This window comes from Oxyura jamaicensis, chromosome 5, assembly GCF_011077185.1.
Source record: "Oxyura jamaicensis isolate SHBP4307 breed ruddy duck chromosome 5, BPBGC_Ojam_1.0, whole genome shotgun sequence".
NCBI classification, from domain to species: domain Eukaryota; kingdom Metazoa; phylum Chordata; class Aves; order Anseriformes; family Anatidae; genus Oxyura; species Oxyura jamaicensis.
In genome coordinates, this window is record NC_048897.1 from 5,475,776 (window position 1) to 5,500,837 (window position 25,062).

Sequence of the window (25,062 nt, forward strand, 5' to 3'; positions counted from 1 at the left end):
CAGTATTTAAATATGGCGTTAACTTAGAAATCAAAATGAAATTAGGTTTGTGACTACAGGTGGATGAATGTACAGAAATCTCTTGAATTAATGAGTGAATAGCTAAAGAAAAGTACACTCTGCCAAGAATAGATCTTAAATTGTGTACTGAACCTGGTAAGACAGTTCTGACTACATATGTAGGTGCCCAGTTAGAATAACTGAATGAAATAAACATAATTGCTTTAATATTTAACATTAATTATTGGGAACATATCATTTAATAAAATTGTTCCAACATGAAATGTAACAATGAAAAAGCCTCATATTGAAGTACTGACTTTTTTTTTTTTTTTTCCCTCTAGTTTTAGCTTTCTGTGTTGATGCTGTTTTCTTCTTTTTGGATGAGTATTTGTTAAATAATAATAATAATAATAATAGTGAAAACTAAAACTTTTCAGGAAAACTGATCAGAAACTCTCTAAGGCTGAGGAAAAATAAAAAAAAATAAAAAAATCACCTCTTTGTCTTATTCTGGAGGTGTATCCCTCCTTAACAAGTAATCGTGTGGTTAGAACAACTGCAGTTCAATTTATTGCTTTGCCTGAAATCATTATCACTTTCTGCAAATGATTTAGTCACCTTGAAGACAGCAGTATTCTGCTCTCTCTCAATTACACAGTAAAATGTATGAAAAGACTTTTTTTTTTTTTTTTTTTTTTTTTTTTTCAGATAGAAAGTAGTCCAGCTGGTGCAAAGGAAACACTTAATAAAACCTGAGGGCAGCTTTGCACAATCACTGCTCTGAATAACTTTCAGCCAGTACCACACAAGAAAAAATAAATGAAGTTTCCCTAGTGTTATTACATCTAAAGAAACTGAGAAAAGTAGTATACAGAGGAATTGCACTGTGAAATTTGATAAATTGCTAGAAGTCAAGAGGTCTAACATATATTCCTTCAATCTAAAGCCTAGTTTTTGTTTTATGTACCAAGAAACAATAAAAAGTGCTTCTCCTCCTGGTCTCTTGCTGATTTGTTAGTGGTTCTAAGAAAGAACTGAATTTGTGAGGTCATTTTGTTTTCCTTAGCCCTGAATTACCAGTGGGTAAAACATAAAGAAGGGGGGATAAATAGGCACATATGACTTCATTAAGTTTTGTTTTCTTTCTTTGTTCAGGTTGGAACCTAAGTTTACCTCTAGCTCTTGTCTGAGCCATGAAGAATGGAGAAAGAGAATAGGTTTTATAAGCAGACGGTTCCTACTTCTACTACTGGACTTTATGGTATGGCTTCCATCTTTTATTTATATTTTATGGTAAAAGCAAACAAAGGTTGTGGTGGTAATTAATCAAAGGTATTTCCATTTACCACCTTTTTTTTTTTTTTTTGGCAGTTCACTTGTATTTCTTTCCCACTTCTAATTTTGTGACTAGAAAACTCAAACTCAAAAAGTAAGTTAGAACTTGGTCATACTAATGGAATATATGATGCAAAGTGGTAGGTTAGTTACCTAATGTATGCCTATAGAAAATATATTAGATGTTAGACAAGAGTTAAATATATAAACACAGTACTTAGCCATTAAGATAATGGAGTATTTCCTATTATTTTTCATAGTGTTCTGCCTTTGAAACTTGTATATGCATTAATGTGCATATATTGCCCAGTAACAGGAACTTAAGTGTTTAAAATATCTAGAAATAAATGAGATAATGTGGTGAATCACAGACCTCTTAAATTCATTCTGCATCTCTGGTTCTCTGCCTCATCTGGAAACCCAAAAGGAAAAAAAAAAAAAAAAAATTATATCCATGAGTGGAAAAGTTCATTAAACTTCAGGCTTCCTCGGAAACAGTTTAGTATTGATTGTGGTTAAGACTGGAGGGCTAAGAACTGGAAGGCCTGGCTTCTGTATTAAATTCTCACACAAATTTTCTCTGTGACTCTGGGCAAGTGAATTACCTTAATACATTGAACAGCTCAAATCTAGTCACTTTTTTTTTTTTTTTTTTTTTTTCAGTCAGTCACTTAAACTGAAATGAAGAGAATTTAATTTCTTGATCTCTTGAGTATATGTACATCTGTCTAATGTAGATGAGAATTGACAGTGCTGGCTTGTCTCTTTGAAAGTTGATTTTACTTGCTAAGAGCCTAAATATGGCTACAGATATTAGTGTAAGGCCTAAGGCACAAGGGTGCCTTAAGCACTAGGTACTTGAGCCTAAACACTCTGCATTCTTTAAAGTTTTGACTGTAAACAGTTTTCTATGTTAAGATGTTGATAAAGAGTTTGTACCCTTTTCAGAAATGACTGCAGTTGGCTTAATAAAATTCTCCTGAAGCCTAAATTGCAAACATTTTAGCTGTGGCAAAAGTTTTCTTGATCCGGTTTTTGGATTGTGGGTTTGTTGTTGTTTTTTGTTTGGTTGGTTTGGTTTGGTTTTTGGTTGGTTGGTTTCTTGACTCCTGAGCACTGTAAATACTGTCCCATTCTCCTACTGAAACAATTTTGTTGCTGGGGATTCCTTTACATCAGAGATGACATATATTCATGCATATTATCAATCTAGCTAGTGACAGTTTGAGCCCTGGTTTATAGCATAAGATTCTGCAGTATATAAATAATAGCTTTTGAGAAAGCTTGTTTTTGCTCACCTTTGTAAACTCTTTTCATGATTTCATCCAATTTCTTGGTAAAAGTTGTGTGCACATATATGAAATCTCTACAAATCAAACAGAGCTTTCACTGCTTTTCTTTTTAAAATCCCTGAACAATAAGCATGTAAAAGCAACTGGTACTGCAACACAGAAAATTTGTTATATTGAAGCATTTTCTTTTATTTTCTGATATCAGAAAAATGAATGAGAATCATATCTTACACTGTGATGGAAAGTTGAGTATTTGTCTCATTATGCATTATGACAGCCAACATCTTCGCTATTTCTTACGCAGGAAATATAAGCACCATCATTTACATGAAAAGTTTTGTACTATATTATTCCATTTCATAAGAAATGTATCAGCCATACTATTCCAGGAAAAAAAAAAAAAAAAAAAAAAAAAAAAAAAAAAAACTGAAATAGATAATCCTTTAAACACACATTTAGGCATGCAGTTGTGATTACTGTTTAGTTAATAAGCAAATGTTTGCTTACTAACTCCCAGTGACCAAATAAGCTATTCATATGTAAGTGTATCTAGAGAGATTCTGAAATGTATAGCAAGAAATTATCTTCTGTTGTTAAACAGCTAATAAATGAATCATAAAAATATCCATATAAAATTTCTTTCATTCTTAGTTGCAGTCCTCTGGAAATCAAGCTGATATTTATGAGACAAGGATTTTAGGACCTGGGGAGTGTTACAAAGACAAAGCTATATATCTCTTTTTTGATATGAAGTACAGAACCCTGAAAACTTGTACCTTTATTATTTGCTGGCCAATAGCATAAAATTAAGAAGCATTTAAAACATTAAATATTCAGTGCTACTGAAGCTACTGCAAACTCTACCAATGATTGTAATGGAGCTGAAATTTCATCTCAAATGCCCAGCTTTCAAGTCGTTAAATAGTTTCACATTAGCTCAGTTTTCAAATGAAGACTTTGACAGTGGTTCTTTCCTTACACATGTCAGTCCACAAGATGAATGCAGGCAACGATCTTCTATCCTCCCTACACTTGTAGCAAGCACCATTAAACTCTTAATAGAAAAGCTTCCCAGCATCCGTAATTCATGCAGCCTTGTGCATTGTTTTTCGAAATATCTCGATAGCATGCAGATTATATACATAAACACTATTTGACACTCAAGTCAGCTCCCAAGACCTGAATTACCTGTAAACTTTGAAGAAATTCCAATGTTTAACCAAATTCTACTCCTGAGGAGTTTCTCATGTAACTTTGCAGTAATGTAATTGAGATTCAGTGTATCTGGAGATGGGTGGTGTTAAACTCAGCTTCTTCTTGTGTTCAGTCTTCAGTAAAGCCCAGTTTGGCTTTAAAGAGTTACATGGGATTGGAATTATGGTTAGGTTTTATCAATTGCTCCAGCTTTGATTTACCACTATTTTTAATGAGAAAGAATGCTGACTGAATGCTACTTCAGATTATATTCAATTCATTTGTTTTTCCTTACATTTAAAAGAAAATAAGTTTTAGAAATCTTACTGGTTCTCTTTATTTGATTCTCCAGGCTATACATTCAGTGCAAAATTTTATGTAATGTTCAGTAGCATTCATGAGGTGCCTGTTACACTGCCTTAAGTGTACCCTTCTGTAAAGATCCTGATCATTTCACTGCATCTTTTTCTTTAAGTGTTCATTGCATAGCTGCTTTCACACTGAGGCAGTGTTTCACATTGTGCTTGACTACAGCTCAATCTTTCAGTTAATTTCCCATCATGTTTAGTTGAACTAGTACAATTCAGTTATGCATCCATCATTACATATTCAACTATCCTGTTTTAGTTCATTTCCTTTTATCTTGGATTCACAAGTCTTATTCTCTGCAGTCTCTATCCATCTGCCTTGGGTCCAAATCAATTTCAACTGCTCTGAATGGAAACGATGGCCTGAGGTTACAGGTTGCTTTCTTTCAACACTTCCTTTCTACGTTTGTCTGTTGATTTCACATTAAACAAAAGCCACAATATATAGTCTTAATGTAAGTCCCTATCACTTTGTGTTATTTTGTTGAAAATTTGAAAATGACCATTGTTTATGTTACCCATAACGCTAAGATTTTCTCTTAATTTCACAGAATTATTTTGCAGTTATTTCCAGTGCAATTCCCCTCTTGTAGGCTCATGTTCCATCACTTTAGATTTAATTAAATTTATGATTGAAGCAGGTATAATTTATTTAGCTATATCTTTAAGGTTAATTGTACCATACTCATTTTCTATACTAGTACATTTTCTCAAGTTTCAAGCCAATTAATCTTTGATTATAATTTTTCTAGTGTCCCTTTCTAGTCTTAGTGTCCAGTAGTATCATTTCATATGTTTTCAGAGGTGATTAACTGTTACTGTAGATTTAATTTCTATCTTTTACTGAAAAGACGTAAGATCAGTAACTGTTTATCTTTATTGTTTATTTTTCATAGCGGTAGTTAGTTCTACAATTATTTCTAAGTTCTTTTGTCCTAGGTAGCTTTATAGGAAACATGATGAGCTTTATTCTTCAAAATGTTCGTTGCAACATTGGAATTCATTTGCAGTTTAGGTTCACCCTCTGCTTGCTCTGTGGACCAGATCCACTCTGCAGTATGGAAATGTAATTCCATAGATTTATACAATAATGAACAAAGTGTACATACAATCCACAGTACATTATAACCAGATATTTTTAAGATTCCTTTATTATTATATTTTTTTAAAATGAAAAAACTCATTCAGGTTATTCTATCTAACTTCATGGCTTACAACATAAATGCCTCTGGGGAGAGATTAATTCTTGCTTGAAGGACAAGCACTTGAATATTAATTTTATGACTGTAAGGGGATTTTCGGGGGTTCTAATGAAATGAAGTTTTCAGTAATAATATTTTGTGAAATTTTATCATTTTTACAATTTTAAACTACATCATTTTAATTTAATGGTTTTGTACTACTGAGTTCAACAGCATAGCATCATTAGTTCAAATTAAGATAGTTCTCACTAATGAAGCATGAAATATCCACCAGCCAGATTGCAGTTATTAACAGCTTAGCTTTCTACACTTTTTTTCCAAATATGTCAGCTTGCTATGTTTTACTCTTTTTGCATTAATTGTATTTATCAAAATACAGATAGGTCTGTAGATAAAACAAACTTGTTCCGTATTGAAAGTAGAATACAAAAGCAAAATTATGTATTTTTTTTTTTACCTTACCCACATTTGTGAAAAGTCATGTTAAACGGTGTAGAAAAATTTTGAGCTTATGTGAATTGATTTTCCCATTATATTTCAGATTAATCAACTATAGTATAGCAATTCTGCTTACGGCATGGAATTATACAGTTGTAGGTAAGGAAGCATGTGACTGAGTCAAAGGATTGTACAATGAAATGAATAGGCCAGTCTTTAACTTACAAAGAGACTACCTTGTGCAAAATTTCAAGTGCTGTAAGATGAATGCATGTATCAGCATTTTAAGGAAAGTGTGCGCGTGTGAACTTTATTTAAAAATAGTGAACATGACATAAAAGAATTTCTCTCAGCCATATTGACTGAAGAATGGAGCTAATGAGTATATGTGCTGAAACAAACTCATGGCCAATGCCCAAATGCAGCTCAGGTGCTCATTAACATGAGAGAAAGCAGGACAAAATCCAGAAAATTCTTTCAATGTATACCGTCTTATACAATGTAATTTCTTTTCTTATACATAAAATTTAGTCTTTAGATCTTTTTTTTTTTTAAATTATTTTTTAAATTGCTGCAAAAAGTCAAAATAAACAGCACCAGGTATAAAAATAGGCTGATCACCTGCAAAAGTATGGCTGAGTAAAGTATTTATGTGCCTGGAGTGGGTAAAATTTTTGTGTTGCTGTTTGGTTCTTTTGGTTGTATTTTTGCCACATTTCTTAGACAGCTGTGTAAGCAACAACTTAGTAGGAAATAATTTTGTTACTGAAGACACCAAGTTAGTAAATAAGGAATGTGTCTTAGCAGAAAAGGTCTTCATGTCCTTCAAGGGCAACAATTTCTCATTAGCCTCATCTGTAATTTGATGAAAATTTGAACATATTGAATTAGTCTTTTTTTTTTTTTTTTTCTTTTCTTTTTTTTCAGCTGACTTTTCTATTTTGGATTTTCTGCTTCTCATAAATTTTACACTGGGCCTGACCAAATTCCCACAATGAGAGTAGCAGTCAATAATGGTACTCATTGTCTCAGCATTACCCAAAAATCATAGACATGATCCTGCATTTCTTCTTCTGTTCTTTGCTGTAAAGAAAAGGCTGACCCTGCTCAAACTGTATCTGGCTGAAACTAATGAAGTTTGTGCAGGCTTGTACGGGCTTCTTCTCTAGACCACCAAATAAAACTGGAATTAGTAAAACATCTGTAGAATTTGGAATTTCAGACCTAACCATATACATTAAGAAAACTCTCACAGAAGTGTTGTTTTAAGCATTTTCTCAAATGACGGCTCTATCTTTATCCTGTTTTTGCTATTACAAAACTTTCATGTGAAGTCTTACTTTCCTATCATTTATTTTTGATTATAATTTGATGAGGAAAATGTCAACAAAATTAAGTCAAATCAAGGTACTTTTCCCAGGAGGAGCAGATATATATCAAACACCTGTTATTTTTATTACTGTTTCCTACAGCAAGAAGGTGAATTTCTCTTCTAGAAAGTCTCACAAACCATGTTTTCTTGACCAAACAACAACTCTGTGGTACATAGTAGCAATGATATTTAGGAGCGTGCAAACTTTGTTCAAAGATGGACTATAGGTAGCTATTATGCTGACTAGGAGGAGCAGCAGATATTTAGTAGAAGGAGAATGCATTAATTCCCACCCCTGCTGCTGATCAGCCTGCCATCTTTTTATTCCCATAGGTGATATTTATAAAAGAAAATGTAGTAGTGTTAATGTTTCTAAAAGTACTTTAACTGTCAGCATATTTGAAGGCATTTACTCCATCTGTTCCCATTAATTCAATTTGTTTTTAACTTCATTTTGCTGCAATACTTCTGTATGTGTACTTTTAATGATTATAATACTATACAGGAACATGGGTTAGAGAATAGATGTTACATTTTATATTATTAAATGGCAAACGTAAAATTCTAGCAGTTTTGCAAGAGTACTGCTGTCATCTTTAACAATGCTTTAGACTAAAGCCACATAAAATATCCTCACTGGATGTCAGACGTTATATAAACAGTGTGAAACAGGTTATGTATTCACCTCTGGGAGAGGTTGTACAGCTGCCAAATATTGCTCGTCATATTTAAATCACAGACCTGACTTTCAGAAACTGCAAAATGTCACTATTTTGGTATCTTATATCAGGAAATAGAGATGGCAGAGCATTTGTCCGCTATTCTTTGTTCATAAGTACTAACAAGCAGCTTTTTACTCTTAGGTTCTGCATATTCTTCCTACAGCTCCCCAGCAGTGTTCTATTACTGTTTCATTTTCTTAAACATCTGTATAGGAAAAGCATTGGCTTTCTTTATATAATTACCTATGATGGTGGAAAAAAAAGTCTTTTTTATCATTTTAAGAATGCTTTGTTGACCTGCATCCATAATCCTGGCTGGAGTTAAGAAGTGGAACTTCTTTACCTCTGCAACTCAACTGAATGTTTACATTGTGCTGTTGCCCAGAGATATCTACCACAACTGAGATGCAGTCATGCCAACTGCTCTACAAGTCTTATAGTAGTTATAATACTTCTCATAAGAACTTGGCAAAAACCAAACCAAAACAAAACAAAACAAAAAACTTTACAGACAGAAGATTACAGACAGTACTACTTTAGCTATGGGACTTGAGCTATACACTTTTCCCTAAAAAAAACTATTTGTTTAATATCATAAAACATCTGCCAAAGGTCTTAATATTGAGAGAACTTGAGTGAAAATATGATGCAATAAAAGTGGAAAGTCAGTTGTAGGAAAGAAAGGAACAGGCTTTCTCCAGCAGAAAACACTGAGATATGAAATTCATTTGCATTTTTTGGTTCACTTTTGTAAATTAAATGCAGGATTCATTTAACAAGCTCTTTCTGAAACTTGAAGGTTTAGCAAAGAGTTACACTAATAAAAGAATATAAATAAATAAATAAATAAAAAGCTCTCTCCTACGATCATGGTGTCCTATTATTAACCTTCTTTCCTCAGCTGTCACTTTACTGGATGAAAGTACATATGGGAGAAATGAAACCTACAGATGTATTGTGCACACAGAGATACTGTTGGATTATTTATAGAACTGATGATTCAATGAGGAAGACATTTTTCTTTCTCAGGTGTGAAATTCCATGCAAGTTGAAAGGGAGCCTTAAAAATAGTAATGTGTGCAATTAAATTTGGAATACGTCAGATAATCATGCAATTTTTCAATAATGAATTAATTAGTATAGTAATACTTTTCATACACAGTGTCTAACTGCTTTTCTCTGAGGATCTCAGAATGGTACAAACAGTACTTAATTAGGCCTCTAAACACCTATTTCAGGTAATCATTGTCTTTCTCTACTCACTGGAAAGTGAGGTACCAGGAGGTAAAGTGATATTCCTGCTAACGCACTGAGTTAGATCAAGACCAAAGCATGGATTTGTTTTCTTGTTAGAACAGAATGTATTTTCATTAGTAAAGTTTAGTTAAAGATAGGAAAATATAAGTACTTAAGAATTCAGTCTCCATCGTAGAGTAGACTACGCATCTTAAAAAGGGAAAAAAAAAAAAAAAAAGAGAGAGAAAAAAAATATCTTTCAGGCTTCAGGCAGGTGTTTTAAGCTAACAGCCCTACAGCCCTAAAACTAATAACCACAAAACCCAGCTTTATTCTCAGTGGAAGCCACTAAGCACTTTGCCTCATCTATAAAACGTATTAATCTAATAATTTCTGAAGACCATTTTATTCTCTGCACATGAAAAGATCGTACCTTTTTCTTAATAAGAGGAAGACACCATTGTTTATGTGATCTCTTTCTTTCTCCTGTTTGTGGTGGTTTTACCCAGCTGGGCAGCTGAACTCCACCACAACTGCTCTCACTCCCCTTCCTCAAAGGAAAAGGGGGAGAAAATACAATGGAAAGGGCTCAAGGGTTGAGATAAGGACAGGGAGATCACTTGCCAGTTATTGTCCCTGGCAAAACAGACACAACAATAGATTAGTATAATTTATTGCCTATCACTAGCAGACTAGAACTAAAAGCAAAATAAAACCACCTTCTGTTCCCAGCTAACCTCTTCTACCTCCTCCCCGAGAGGCACGGGGGAATGGGGTCTGTGGTCAGTCCCTAACACTTCATCTCCGCTGCTCCTTCACGCTCATTCTCCGCCCCTCCTCCATATGGCGTCCCTCCCATGGGATGCCGGCCTTTCCCAAACAAATCCTGTAGGGGCTTCTCACAGGCAGCAGCTCTTCAAGAACTGGTCCCACATGGGTCCATACCATGGGGTCCATCCATCAGGAGCAATCTGCTCCAGCATGGGTTCCCCACGGGCGGCAGCTCCCCCCAGACCCCTGCTCCTGCGTGGGCTCCTCTCCACGGGCTGCAGCTCTGGCCCGGGGCCTGCTCCCGCAGGGGCTCTCCATGGGCCGCAGCCTCCTCCAGGCCACATCCACCTGCTCCACCGGGGGCTCCTCCATGGGCTGCAACGTGGAGATCTGCTCCATGTGGGACCCATGGGCTGCAGGGGGACAGCCTGCTCCACCAGGGGCCTCTCCACAGGGGAACTCCTGCAGCGTGCCTGGAGCACCTCCTGCCCTCCTGCTGCACTGACCTGGGGGGCTGCAGGGGTGCTTCTCTTTACATTTTCTCACTCCTCTCTCCCAGCTGCTGTTCCATATCAGTTCCCCCCACACCTCCTTTCTCCAGTGTGCTCTCCCAGAGGCCCACCCAGCGTTGCTCCCTTGCTCGGCTCTGGCCAGCAGCAGGTCCCTTTTGGAGCTGGCTGGAGCTGGCTCTGGCCTGATATGGGGCAGCTGCTGGGCTCTGCACAGAGGCTGTCCTGCAGCCTCCCTGCTACGAAACCCTTGCCACGTAAACCCAATACAATGTTGGCTTGGTGCGCATCTGAATACTGATGACTTTGAAAATATAGCTAGCTAATTTGAATATGATGAAAAAAGAAGCCGAAATTCAACTGATGATCAAGTATATGAAAGGCAAATATCCTTTAGTCATAAACCAGGTATTTTTATATCAATTTTAGGAAGCATACTGTATTTGCTTAGTATTGATAACAATATACAATCAGTCAAGTTTCCATTACAGTTTCTCACAAGCCCAGTAAATTTAGCCACTCATGCATTAATAAGGTAATCATCCGGTGGAAGAATGAAACCTTAAATCTGGGTCCACATATCACTGTTTTGCAGGATGACTAATTAAGACACCTTATTTCCTAATTAGCAAGGAGATTCTGCTTGGCTGGTGTCCTTGTCTGACACATTATTACAACTTGATTTTTGTTAGTTCTTCACCAAGATCAGCAGCCCACAAAGGAATTTCATTCTTATGCTTCAGATTTCAATTCTATTATTCTTTTTATTTCACTCGTTTGTGACCTCTGAGACTGCAATGGTAAATATAACATAAGCTTAATTGTAAAATGAAAAAATCCTAATCTATACAGAAGAATTTCTATTTTTTTATCATAAATATTTTTTTATAGTTTTTGTTGTTGTTTCTTAGAAAAACACCTATACAAGTGCTAAATTTTAGGTATCCTGGTGTATGCTGATTATGAGAAAGCATGTAGGTTCTCCTGCCTTATTTTCTATAATTATCTCCTGATAATTCAATCAATACTCAGTTCTCTGGTACTTACCTGTATTCCAAAACTTTTTTAAAAATTATTTTATTTATTTATTTATTTATTTTTAAGGAAAGCAGGAAGCCTCACATTATTTTCAACATCTTCAACATTTAAGTACTGCGGTATCTCAAAAAAATAAAGGTTATCTTCTTTTGCTTCTGTCATTTCTCCTGCCATTTAAAAATGGCATTGAAAATGGCAATTAAAACCACAAATAGGACTTAAATAGAAGAAATTCAAATACTACAGTCTAGACAGTCTTACTATTTTTCTAGCTAATGCCAATTTAGTGTTACATAAATCCAAATGACAAGGAATGACATTTTAAGGGCATGTTTTATGCAGTCGGCAATTTTACTCATCATAGTTTAGCTACTTATTTTTTCTACCGAAAATAAATCCAAACATGGCTTCAGTTATTTTAAGATTTTTAGTTTATCATGAATAATTTTCAGTTTAAACTGCCTGAATAATTGAAATAGTCCATAATATTATTAACTCATTGAACCTTTTCAACAGCTTATTTATACAATTTTAACTATAGGTGGTAATAACGTTGATAAAAATGCAAGGTGAATTTATCCTGAATTTCTTAAAATCATTTGTTAATGTTTCAGTCCAGTACATAGATCCTGGGTCTAACATTTTTTACAGTGGCTATTAATTTTGAAAAAAAAGAAAAAAAAAAAAAAAAAAGGAAAAGGAAAAGGAAAAAAAAATATGTATCGATGGGACCAGAAGGTTAATTTATAAAAATTGCAAACTGAACTAAAGGTAGGAAATAAATGTAACAATGATCAGGGGAATTGAAAGCCTGCCTTACAAAAGTAGCATAAAGGAGTATGACTTAAAGAATGATACATCTGATTGCTCTGTTTAAATATGCGAGCAAACTGTAAGGCAAAAAAAAATGGCGCTTTAAACAGAAGGACAATGTTGAAGGAAGGGCACATGGATAAAACTGACCATAAGGAAATGCAGACTGAAAAATAGGTGATTAATGATCAGAGGAACAAATTTATTGGAAAAGTCTTTGATTCAGATTGCCAAGATCAAAACCACAAAAAGTCGTAGTCTATAAAACTCTGAAAACAATGACAAGATATTGTTGCCCATGATCACAGTACGCCATGTCTGTTAAATCTTTTGACATTTCCATATCTCATTTTCTTAATGATTAATATAAAATGCTATGTTTGGATTTCTTTAGATAATGCTTAGGGCATGGGAATTTTTACAGTTCTTATTTTACATATAAAACTACAATGAAAGTGAAAGCATTGAAATCTCCTTAGAAAACAGCTGAGGATTTGGACTTCCAGACTGAAGTAATTATATATTTTGGTTAACATAAGGTTAAAAAAAAAATCTCAGAGTTGTATGTGTATGGAAGTGAAACTCCAGAGTTTTCTTAATAAGGAAACGTTCATAGGAAATTCAAATACTGAACAGCGTCAGCAAACCCTCTGTCAATAGGGGATATAAAATGCAATACATTTTAATTACATTGTCTAGTAATTTACATCAGTGAAAGTTAAAGCCAAATGGATGAGGTTCCCATGTCTTTGTTTGTTTGTTTTGTTTGTTTAAAAAAAAAGAAAAAGGGAAAAAAAAATCAGAGTAAACATAAGTAATAGAATTATGCCTTTAAAGGTTCAGAAGCAATTGATGGCCCTGTAAATGCAGTGGATTTAGATGTGGATTTAGAAGCTACTTCACCTACCACTCCTCCTTATGGAATTGCAAAGCACCACACTGCCTGTTTGCTTTAACTTCAGGCACAGGATACGAGCGGAATAGATTCAGATGAACCATCTGCTGGGTCATTAGAGAAGTTAAGTCAGAAAAGGGTTTGACAACTACTTGTTCCAGAGACAGCAAATTAAAAGGTGAGATAATAGAAAAGGGAATACTTAGGAAATAGCTCATGTTCCATATACTGTATCCCTTTCAAACAAGATGTGATACACAGAAATATAAGTTCTGAAGGAAGTATTTTTAAAAAGGAAGAGTGAGAAACAGAAAGCCTTGGTAATGAATCTCCTACTGAATGTCATTAAAATCAAACTAAGACCCTGCTAAAGGACACCAAGAATAACAAAAAAGCAATTAAATTAAGCTTTGTTCTCATTAAGGTCCCATAATTACATTTTCAAGATGAAATGTATTTATGTGTGAGGGTCAAGCCATTTTATTTGAAACATTTTATCATCCAGATTTCTGTCACTGAAACTATTTCAAGGAAAGTCAGACTGGTTGTCTTAAATGTTAACAAAAGACAAACACAAATCCACCTGGAAGTAAACAAAAAAGGCCAAAATTCTTAGCACAGCTCCTTTCAAAAAGCTTACTGCCAAAGTTAGTTTTTTTTTGTTTGTTTGTTTGTTTGTTTTTTTACCCTACAGTGGTGAATTTCGTTTGCATCCATTAAATTTGCAACAAAGAAGACTGCAAGGAAAAGTACAGGCAAGAGGAAAAAGAGGTTCAGAATTTACCTTGGTGCTAATTTCAATGATCATGAAATTAATGCTCACACTATCACACTGCATTTGAAATCATGAAAAAGAAAGCCACTGAACCTCTTGAATAGATTTTGCTGAATGGAAAATTACTCTGTTCAAGGAGGTTTGGTGAAAATGGTTAGAAATTACTGAAGATACGTTTCAAACTTGGTTTGAAGATCAGGAATCGGATCATCTTCAGAGAAGTCACTTATCTTTTATTTTGTCTTATGAATTTTTATCATTGTTTTTTTGAAATGAGGACATAGAGAAGAGATACTCTAGTAGTATAAAGGTGTGCTCCTGAACTTTTTGTTTAATGGTCTAAATAAATAAGACACTAAAATATGCAGCTTGTATTTTATTTACCACATTATGGAAGATCCGCGTTTACCTCCACGATCTTATTATCTATCCTATCAGTACAACAGTGAGATGGCAGAAGATGGAATTTTAAAATAATTTCTATTATCAAAGTATTTCCTGTAAAATATTGTTGATTTCATGACCTTAACTCCTCTTCAGTGACATGAGTGAAATTAACTCCTTGCACTAGAGTACACCATGCAGACAATCAGTAAAGGACAGGAATGTCTAATCACCACAGGGGGATGCATTTTTCACAGAACAGCTCTTCCATCTCCAGTCTTGATTCTAAGAGGAACCTTTGCAAAATACTCCCAGAAGATGAACCTGGGAAATAAAGCTTATAATTCTGGATACTAAAAAAAACATTTCAATAGAATTACATCAGTTTTTATATTCCATTACAATTCTTTTTCTGATGCATCTCTGTTGCGTGAACTCTGAAAGGTCTTTTCTCTCTATTCCAGATGATTTATCACACATCTCCCTGTTAATATGGTCCTCTTTTCTAGTGTTGCTATCCACTCCTTCCTTTCATTATAAAAGGTAACCAAATTAGTAAAGAACAATAGCGGCCTATTCTTTATTAAGTTTTTATTTTTCTCATTTTTGTCAGACCTGAGCTAAAGACCTTGGAAGCTTTTTTGACCCAATTGTATGGATGAGTCTAATAAGAAATAAAATTTCTCCTGGAAGATCTTGCCTCTTATATCCTTACACCACTGTGGTTGCAAAAACTGTAACAATTCAAAACTAACATAACTCAAAAAAACTTATATTTCTTTTATGCCTTATTACTATTGCAAGTAATGTCTGGATTATAGCAATGCAAAGAGAATATTGAAATCTACTGTTACTGTAAGATTTTCAGTTTTTCATTTTAATTCATTACATGTGCTCATACCTTGTGCCATTATGCAATACTGAGTCTTTGGATTTATATTCTTCTCATTGACGCCACTGAAATGTTCATTTTACTTCCAAAGTGTTCTTTCCGATTCATAAAAGAGTATGAACAGAAAAAAGGCCAATGCAAAATATTATTTAATATCAGAATCATTTTGATAATTTAATAGAATTATAGGTCCTGATGCCATCTCAAATTTTATCTAGTGCATACCTACTTGATCTGCCCCACGGCAGCCTGAGCTCTATCGTTGTCACCCTGACAGAGGTTTATCTAACCTGTTCTTAAAATTCTTCATGTTGGAGATTGCAGTCCTTTTGTATATCTAACCTTTTGTTTTGCTCATTTTGCACCTAGAATAAATTAATGTGTATCTAGACATTTGTTTCTAGTTGTATTTCTAAAATATTTTGTTTTTAATTTTCTAAAATAAACTACAGTCTTCTATTTCTAAAAGATATCCTCAGATTTACCAAGAAGTCTGTAAAAAGTTTGGTGTGTCTATGTCAATAAAATGTTATGTCAAAACAAGTCACCAATGGATATATTTTCAGCTGTTGCAAACCATTTCAGATTTATTTTTGAATACTTATTTTTAGCCCAAATCACTTTTTTTTTTTTATATATAGTTTTACTTAAACATAGTCCCACCAAACATCATACAGCCCAACTGGACAGAAAGTGAATTGCAATTGAAAAATGGGGAGTAAGTAAATGAGGATCAAGTTTCCTGGTTTCAATATTTATTTCATATAACTACATGAACCTGAGATCTTATGATGATTATTATTTTATTTATTTGACCTATTAATGAAGTGTATTAGGATTTATGTAGATACGTATATTCCTGAAAAGACTTAGTACTATTCGGTCACATCATTATCATGCATCTATCTTCTTCTTATATACAGCATCAATCTGGCATTCTGCCTCTTTTATGATTAGGTACCTGCATAACTTCTGTTACAGAGCACTCTAAGTAACTGGGCTACACAATTTTCTCCAGCAGAGTCTGATAATACTTGTTTATTTTGTTAGCTGTCCATTCCTATATTAGATTTTTCTACTATTATTTATTTTTATTTTATTTTTAAGACAACTTGATTATTTCTTAATATAGTATAAATAGAATTATCCTATAATATGTCATGCCATGCAGAAAGAGAGGCAGAAAAGACGGTATGACTGAAAAATAGGAAATAATAAAATAATGAAAATGAGAATAAAAGTATAAATAAGGATAATAAAAAGAGGATTAGTCTCTTCTATCATTGTGGCACCACTGATATTTGCATGAAGCCATCTACAGTTTCCACACAAATCATTCCATCTTTCACAGATTAAAATAATATTTTAGATTAAATGGCTTTGGCTTATTACAATATCACACAATGTGGAAATACTTAGACTAGGAAAAAAAAAAAAAAAAAGACAGATGGCTCAGTAAATTAATCTATAAGCAGCAACAGAGCATAAGGTTAGTTGCTGACATTGACTGAATGTTGTGGAAGAGGGTAGCGATATGACAGTATTAATTAGTAGCAAACATATGAAGGTGAAAAAGGATAGTGTAAAAGAGGATGAGATGGGAGAGGAACCCATCATTTAAATCGAGGCTGCAATTTCACATTTGAGATTTATAATTGTACTTAAACTTCCACATAGTTTTGTAACATTTTGATTGAAAGCTCTGGTTAAACACATAATGAAAATAGAAACACATCTCCAGTATTAGTGATTCCAATTCTTGACTCCAATTTCAAATTCAGATTAATTTTGAGACTGCTCTTATTTTTATTTATTTTTTATTTTTTTGCCAGCTGTAAACATAATGCAGTAAAATACGTATTATTTAGTAAATAGGTCATATGATGTTACAAGGATCTTTATTGTTCTGAAAAAGGTATTCCCACATTCTTCCACATTTCTGGGCAAATTCTCCTCTCTCAGTGTTTACAATTGGAGTAGACTTCTGGGAAATATATTAGTATGAACTATGAGGGTGATCCAAAACCTACACCTTTCCACTTGTGGTAACTGCATCTCGTGTTCCAAGCTATATAGCGATGCATCTTTGCTTTCTAGCACGTGAAGTCAAAATCATCCTTGCTATTTAAGCTCTGTCATTACTACAGCTATAAAAATGATGGTAGATATTTTTTGTATATTTTAAATAATCTAAATCAAATGGATTGACTTTTCTGAACCTGTATAAAATCATGCTAGCTGAAGACCAGGCTAAGAATATTTTAAATTTATTTCAGTCTTGTGTATGCGAGCTTGCTGAACATGATTTTGAAAAATACTGAGCACGTCTGTGGTACTAAGTATCACTTCCAATTGAAATTCTGTATTTTAAGCTCTTCTGATGGAGGAACAAGTGTAAAAAAACAACAACAACAACAAACCCTACAATAATAATATAAGGCAGTATTTCTCTATATGATTTTTAAAAATCTTTTAAAATTCTGCCAGCCTTTTATTCCATTTTAATACATTTATAGATACCAGAAATACATGTTACAACTGTATGCACATGGCATGTTTCCATGATGGAATGGAACTAATGTACATGTGGATGTGTCATTTATTTATTTTCTTATTCCTTTTTTTTTTTTTTTTTTTTCCCAGTTGTATTTTGATAATGCTGATACGTAAACCTCCATCTTTTCCTGTTAGGAATTTATTAACTGTGAAAGAAGTAAACAGGCTTGATGCAGCTACACTGATGACAAATACTTAAACCATTAACTTGCTGCTAAATTAAAAGTCTCTGCAGTTTTTAAGGAATCCTATGTGTTATTTTCTTACTAAGATTTGTATCTTGGATTTAGAGTTTCCTGGTATACCCAGTTGATGAGATACCTAAGAAGTTACACAGAGAAAGTGATAATGGATAAAAATGTTCTTTCATATAAACAATGGTCTTTTTTTTTTTTTTTTCATTTTGTTTGTTTGTTTGGTTGGTTTGGTTTTGGTTTTAAAATTTGAGTATTATCCTGACAACTTTAGGTTCACTTTTACTGGGTATGATAATCATTGCAGTCATTTCATTAACGATTTCAGCTTGCTTTTCCTAGTTTTGCTCTTAGTTTAAAAATATCCACACAACCCCAACAACAGAGATGGCATGGATGTGGAGGTAGCCTCCTGTAACATCCCTGCACACTAAGTTGAAATATTTGCAATAATATTGGTCTCTGTGAACTTTAAAATGAAGAGCACTTTATTGCAGTTCCTTTAAATAGTTTGCCTGGCAGACTGGAATGATTTTTAAATTAATGTTCGTATTCTGGATGTGATTGTGTAAAAAAACAGAGGCCACTTAAAAGAGCAGTAGAAATGATTATTTTATGACTCTTTGTAATGGATTCTTCATTGAATTAAGTAAGTTAAACTTTGGAGAAATATTTTTTCAGCAGTTACTCTGAGTGCATGATGCAGGCTACTAAAACTTTGCTCGCTTATAATAATGCATTTCAAAAGATCTAGTGCTTAAGTCATCATTTAAATGCTGCCTTGAGTCTTTCTACCTCAGTAGAGAGCAACTTTGTGACTTGAGTCCACAGCTCATGAATAAAGCATACCATGTATGTGAAGGTTTGTAGGTCTGCAAGTCAACTGGGAAACTCAATCTTTCTTTGATAAAAACATTTTGCTTTTGCAAAAGTGCTGAAACAAGAGCCCTGCAGTTGGAGCCTTCATTTTATTCTTTTCATTTTATTCAAAAGGCAGTTTGAGTTTTCTTCATATTGTGTTGCTACTCTGCCCGCCTTAACCTCAACAAAGTGAACCCTTGGGAGATGGGGTTAGAAGGACAGAAGTTCAAATTTTATTCTATGGAGATATTCTGTTGCCTTCACCAAATGAGTTATCTCTTAGTGTTGTTTTGGGAAAGACAGACTTTCTGATTGGGAAAAAGTTGTGACTGGAGCGAAGGTATGAAAAATCCTTAATTTTATGGATTTTCATACTCTCATTAAGGTGTAAACCAAGCAAACAACCCCAACACTTTAAACTCCCTAACAGTTTATCTAATTCTTCAGTATAGGGAAGTTTCAGGAATAGTATTATTAAAAAATAATTCCAGAACAGTAAGTCACAAAGAAGATATGGCAGTGTTTCACAAGGAGGTCTTGTCCATAGGGCAGATAGGGAAGCCTATATAGAACTGAGATATATCAAGCACAGATGGAATTAGAAAGTTTCATGACTGCAAAATAATATGGGAGTAACTTGAATTGGACTTGTAATCAGTAAACATTTTTCTAAGTCATTTTGCCAGAGTTTGTGGCATATGGACTTCTGTGACAGCTTTGGGCATCTCTCTGTTAAGGTTTTGAACTCTTGACCATTTGCATGTTATCAGTCAAAATTTTTCCTCATACTTTCAAGGTTGCATTTCTCACATTACATACATGTTAATTTTTTCTGACAAATTAATACCAGGCAAGTTTACTAGCTAAAACTGAGACTGGAGCAGTAAATCAGAATGTAATATCAAAGTAAAACCATGGTAGTTCATAGTAGAGTTTGATTCTGCAGTAACAGTAGTTCAAGTAATGAACAGTCACATATATGGATACATTATAATAAAGTGATGATAAAACTCTTATATAAATCAATATGCCCTAGTCAGTTTCAGACCTTTGGAACTGAAAATAACTCGCATATTCTCCCTTTCAAGCCAGGAAATCTTCCTGGCTCAATGTAATAAAAGATGTCAATTTTTTATCCAAATAACCAATTATCTTACTTTATATCTGTTTTAAAAGGTAAACATTCCTTCATCTGTTTTCTAATGACATTTGAGACCACTTTTCTTCATTAATAGCCTCGTTATTATTTCCAATGGATAGACTGAAAAAAAAAAAAAAAAAAAAAAAGTCAAATACCTTGCTGAATGATAACATCTTTGACGTCAGATGAAGAATTCTTACAGCAAGTTTGGTTTGCTGAATGGGAAGAATTATCCCTTGAGTTGTCGTGATAGACAGCTATCTTAAGTGCTCCTCTCTGAAGGTTTCACTCTTTTCAGAGATACCTGTCTATCTAAATTAAATGAAACTGTAAATAATGTTTTCTTACTTATACTTACCAAGTCAACAAGAATGAATAAAGATTAAGAACGCAGTTGTCTTCTGCTTTAATGATACTGCACCTCACTGTCTTTTATTCCAGGTGGCTTATGTGTTGAGTGTATATACTCACACATTTTTCATTACCTCATTTCTGCTTCCATACATTCCATTTCATTCAACTTAAAAAGATTTTTCTCTTAAAAGAAATAGAAGCAAAAAAGTAATTTCTCAGCCTCATCTGAGATTTACAGAGGCCAAGAATGACTATAGGAAAGCAAATGCTTGGATCTTTTTCTGTTTGTCAGCTGTTTTATTTATAAATGATAGTGTCAAAAAAAAAAAAAAAATGAAAGTAAAAATATGTTTAATTCTGTTTATACGATAGAGATTTTAATGCAAATATAATGCTTGAAAAGACTAAAGCATTTGAGACTAACTCATCAGTGATTTGAAATTTTCAATTTGCTTATTCATTTTTTTCTCAGCTGGCACTTCAGTTTAATTCTGTGCTCTTAAATCCAACTTTAAAGCCTCAGAAGAATTTGGCATGGTCCATGGATCAGACAGACATGAGAGGAATCAATTTGCAGCAGAAGCTAAGGAGCGAGTATTTAGGAGATGAGAAGGGGAGGAGATGATGGACTGTGGGACGTGTTCCACCAAAAAATGTTTGATGCTGAAACTCAGGTCCTAGAATGGTGTACTCGTAAAAAGAAAGTCATTTATAAAAGAAGGGATTGAAGGCATAGCAGTGGTTGGATGCTGATATTAAGCATACAGAATGAATGATACACCATGGTTCTGAAAAAATAATATAGGCCTCCATATGCTGGGATACTTTTCATTAACTAGTGATTGTTAAACCCTTTAAAAGAGAGTCTGGTTTCAGTAATTACATATGTGAAATCTTATGCATATCTTTGCACATTTCCAGATTTATTGTTTAGAAAAAATACCAAATTTAATATTTTGCAGTACACTTTTGACCTAAAAGGGTATTCAATAAAAACATCACCATGAGAGAGTAAGTGCCCCCTGGGATGGTTTACACACTAGTGAATGTGCAATGCATTGCTTGCTTCTATCCGCAGAAGTATATTTAGAAAACAAAGAGTTATTATGTTGAACCAAAATCAGGCCATTATGTTTTTTTTGTTTTGTTTGTTTGTTTGTTTGTTTGTTTTCCATAGCTGTTAAATTTCAGGTAGCATAAAGGAGATGAAAATAAAGAAACATCCCGGTGTTTCAAAAAGACATCAGGAAAAGTTTGTGGCATATTCTAGCCTGAGTCATGGCTGAATCTGCAGCTCTAGGAGAGGGTATGGAAAGCTATGTCTGGGGATGTGAATGCCAAAAGCAATAGCTGCTTGTATATTCCTGAAGAAGAGCTGTGCTGTCTTTCAGTTCAAAGTGTTTGTAGACATTTCACAGCTGTCAGTCCTATTCAAGTATTGCTGCCAGACCATGAGAACGAGTAAGGAACTGCTTATGGCTAAACCACACAGACCCTAATTTTTATATGCTAACATAGCTGGTCATCTACGTGACATACTGAATGATCTGACAGGGGTTAGTATTGTACATAACACATGGCAACCTGAATATTAGAATGAGTGTAATGGTCTTTTAGCATTAATAATAGCCCATATTTGGAACCCTGTTTCAACTTGTATCCTATTATTTCATTAGTGTTTTCCAAATGCATTTTTAAAGCTTTTCTACATAAATCTCATTGAGAACTAACACTTTTTTTTTTTGTTTGTTTGTTTCCTTTCCCCCCTAAATCACACCCTTGGGTTGGAAAGAATTAGGCATTGTTTACATTATTGCTGAAAATCTTTTATAAATTCATTCCTTTAAATGGTTGTAGTTAGCAATGTTTACCTCATAAAACAAATGCTTTGTATCCTCTGAAGACTAATTTACCCATAAATACACGCATTCCCCAAGCCTAATGTGCATAGTTCTCTGTGCACTAAGACAGTATGCAGTATAAATAAGCATGTCTCAGTAAAACTACATTTTCTAGTTCTAAAAATTGTTTATAACCTTGACTTTCAAAACTCTATATGACTTTACAGAGATAATCCCTACAGATAAAAACTATTACCTTTGCTTTTTTTCCTTTTATCTTGCTTCAAAATACTCTAAGTTTTAAAAAAGGCATTCAGGTTTTTGTATAAATGGAAGATGACACAGACACACGTGCACATGCATGCACATACGCACTTTGATTTTTCATGGACTCTCCTCAAGAATCTGATTTGCTAAATCCCTTAAGGTTTATCTCAAAAGTGCACTGAACACACTCCAAGGATCAAAAGACCTTGGTTCTGAATGTTGTTTTTTTCCACTTCCACTATTTCAAACAAGAGCAAGTATTCTCCTGTAATAGACCCAGTGCCGGTCCATTCAAGGGCAGGTGGTCATCTGTAGCATAACTGTTCTTTATCAGCAATTTGTGCTAAGCTGAGCAATTAAATGTCCTCCTCCTTTTTTCTAGAAAATATATGAACACAATATATTCATTTTTCTTGAATCTGCTTGGCATAATCATCTTCATTAGATTTATATTGTTAAATTAGAAAAACATATAAAAGTGGGAGTAATCTAGTTCATTATTGATGAGCCTAACAGAATCTGTGATCTTTGAATACAGTCTTGTTTTAGAAAAATATCTAATCTATTTCAGACTGGGCATGTTATTTTATTACCTATCAAAGTATTGGTAATTTCTGTTATTTGTAAATAATTATTTGGTATACTTGATCCAATTTACTAAATTATTATTCAAATTCCTCAGTAAATTTCCCTTTTCCTATTCTTTGGTATGAGAAGACATGATAATGAAATATACGAAAGATTTACTGCCAATTGTTCATTATGATTTCTGATGGGGGCCTGTACTAGTCAAGTTTTTCTCTCTTTTCTTATGATATCATCAAAAACTCTTGACTGATTTAGGAGCTGGTTATACAACCATTCCCAATTACATTCCATTATCCAAAACACATTGATAGTAAAAAGGCCTTCTCCAAAATTACCAGCATCACCTTGATTTCTGCAGATGTTATTTAACAGTGATTGTACTTTTCCAGTTTTATTGTAGAACAAATTGCTTGTGATCTTTGATGACATGCAGAAGGTAATGCAGGTGCATTTATAACACAGCCTAAGGAAACAGATTGAATACTTGAAGCAATAAATCTTATTTTGATCTCTGTAAGAAGGATAATGTCAACTCTTTTTCTCTCCCTCTTTTCTTCATCTATCAATGAGAATTCATAAATGCAATGATTTGAAAGGCAGTTTAAATTAGGAAAGGAAACAGAGAAAAAGGCAGGTGGCAGATGACAATGGCATCAGAATTGGCAAATACAGTAAGTAGACTATTACTGCAATAAACGTTGCGAAAGCTCCAATGTAATGAATATTTTGGACCATACTAGCTTTGCTTTCACTTTTGAGATTATCCCAGGTGAGTCTATTACATGATCTTGCAGTAGCATTTGGGAAATAACCAACCATTTATCTTAGCAAGTAGTGACTGGTTTCTAATGTATGTACAACTGATTTTCCTCTGCACATTTTATCTAACTGCTGCAGGGGATACTGAAGAAAGAGTCAATAGCAGAAATGAGGGATATGTAGTCAGCAAACCAGTGGCACTGACAAGCAGCTGCAGTCTAGCTCAGCTTCAGTATTTGGGAGAGCTTCATGGTCAGTAGACCAGTCCACTGGCATTGGCTGTTAGCAGCAGAGACAGAATCATGGTAAACATGTTCTGGGAGTGAAAATGCTAACTGACATGCAGGTTTGAATTACATTCTCGGTTTCCTAGTATAAACCTCCACCAGAGCTTTGAAAATGCCCTTCACTGAGGACAGTATGCTGTGCAAAGCGTAACTGGCAGATAATGCAACCAAGGCTGCAAATGTATTGCCAATCCATTATAAATGTCTCATTGATCATTCTTGATCACTCTAAGTAAATCAAGCAAAATTAAATGTTTCTACATGATTTTGTTAGTAGTTTTAAGATAACATTTTGTTGAAGATCACTTTTCCATTCAATTTCACACTTGTTCAGATTAAGCCCTGACAATTAAGAATGGGTAGGTGACAGTGCAGTGTGGTCTCTCCTGTCGTTGTCTCAGAGTATTGTGGGAACCACCCATCACTCAGGGACTGATGTCAGAATAACACCTTCCTCTCAGGAGGAATTCTCTGCATCTGTTTTGCTGATTTTTAACTGGTATCATACATAGAATCATAGAATCATTAAGACTGGAAAAGACCTCCAAGATCATTTAGTCCAACCATCATCCTGCTACCAATGTCACCCACTAAACCATGTCCCTAAACACCACATCCAACCTTTCTTTAAACACCCCCAGAGGCGGTGCTTCCACCACTTCCCTGGGCAACCTGTTCCAATGCCTAACCCCTCTTTCTGACAATGTCTCTTAATTTCCAACCTGGTGCAACTTAAAGCCATTCATTCTAGTCTTATCACTGGCTATCTGTGAGAAGAGGCCAAGCCCCAACTTCCCCCAGTTTCCTTTCAGGTAGTTGTAGAGAGCTATAAGGTCTCATTGCTGGTTCTTTTTTGTTTTTTTTTCACCTACAGATTAGACAAAAAATGAATGGATTTTCAAACAAAATAGAGAGTGATCAGAATTTGGAAATCAGTAAGCATCATGAGCATCTTTCAATAATTCCTTTGTTAAA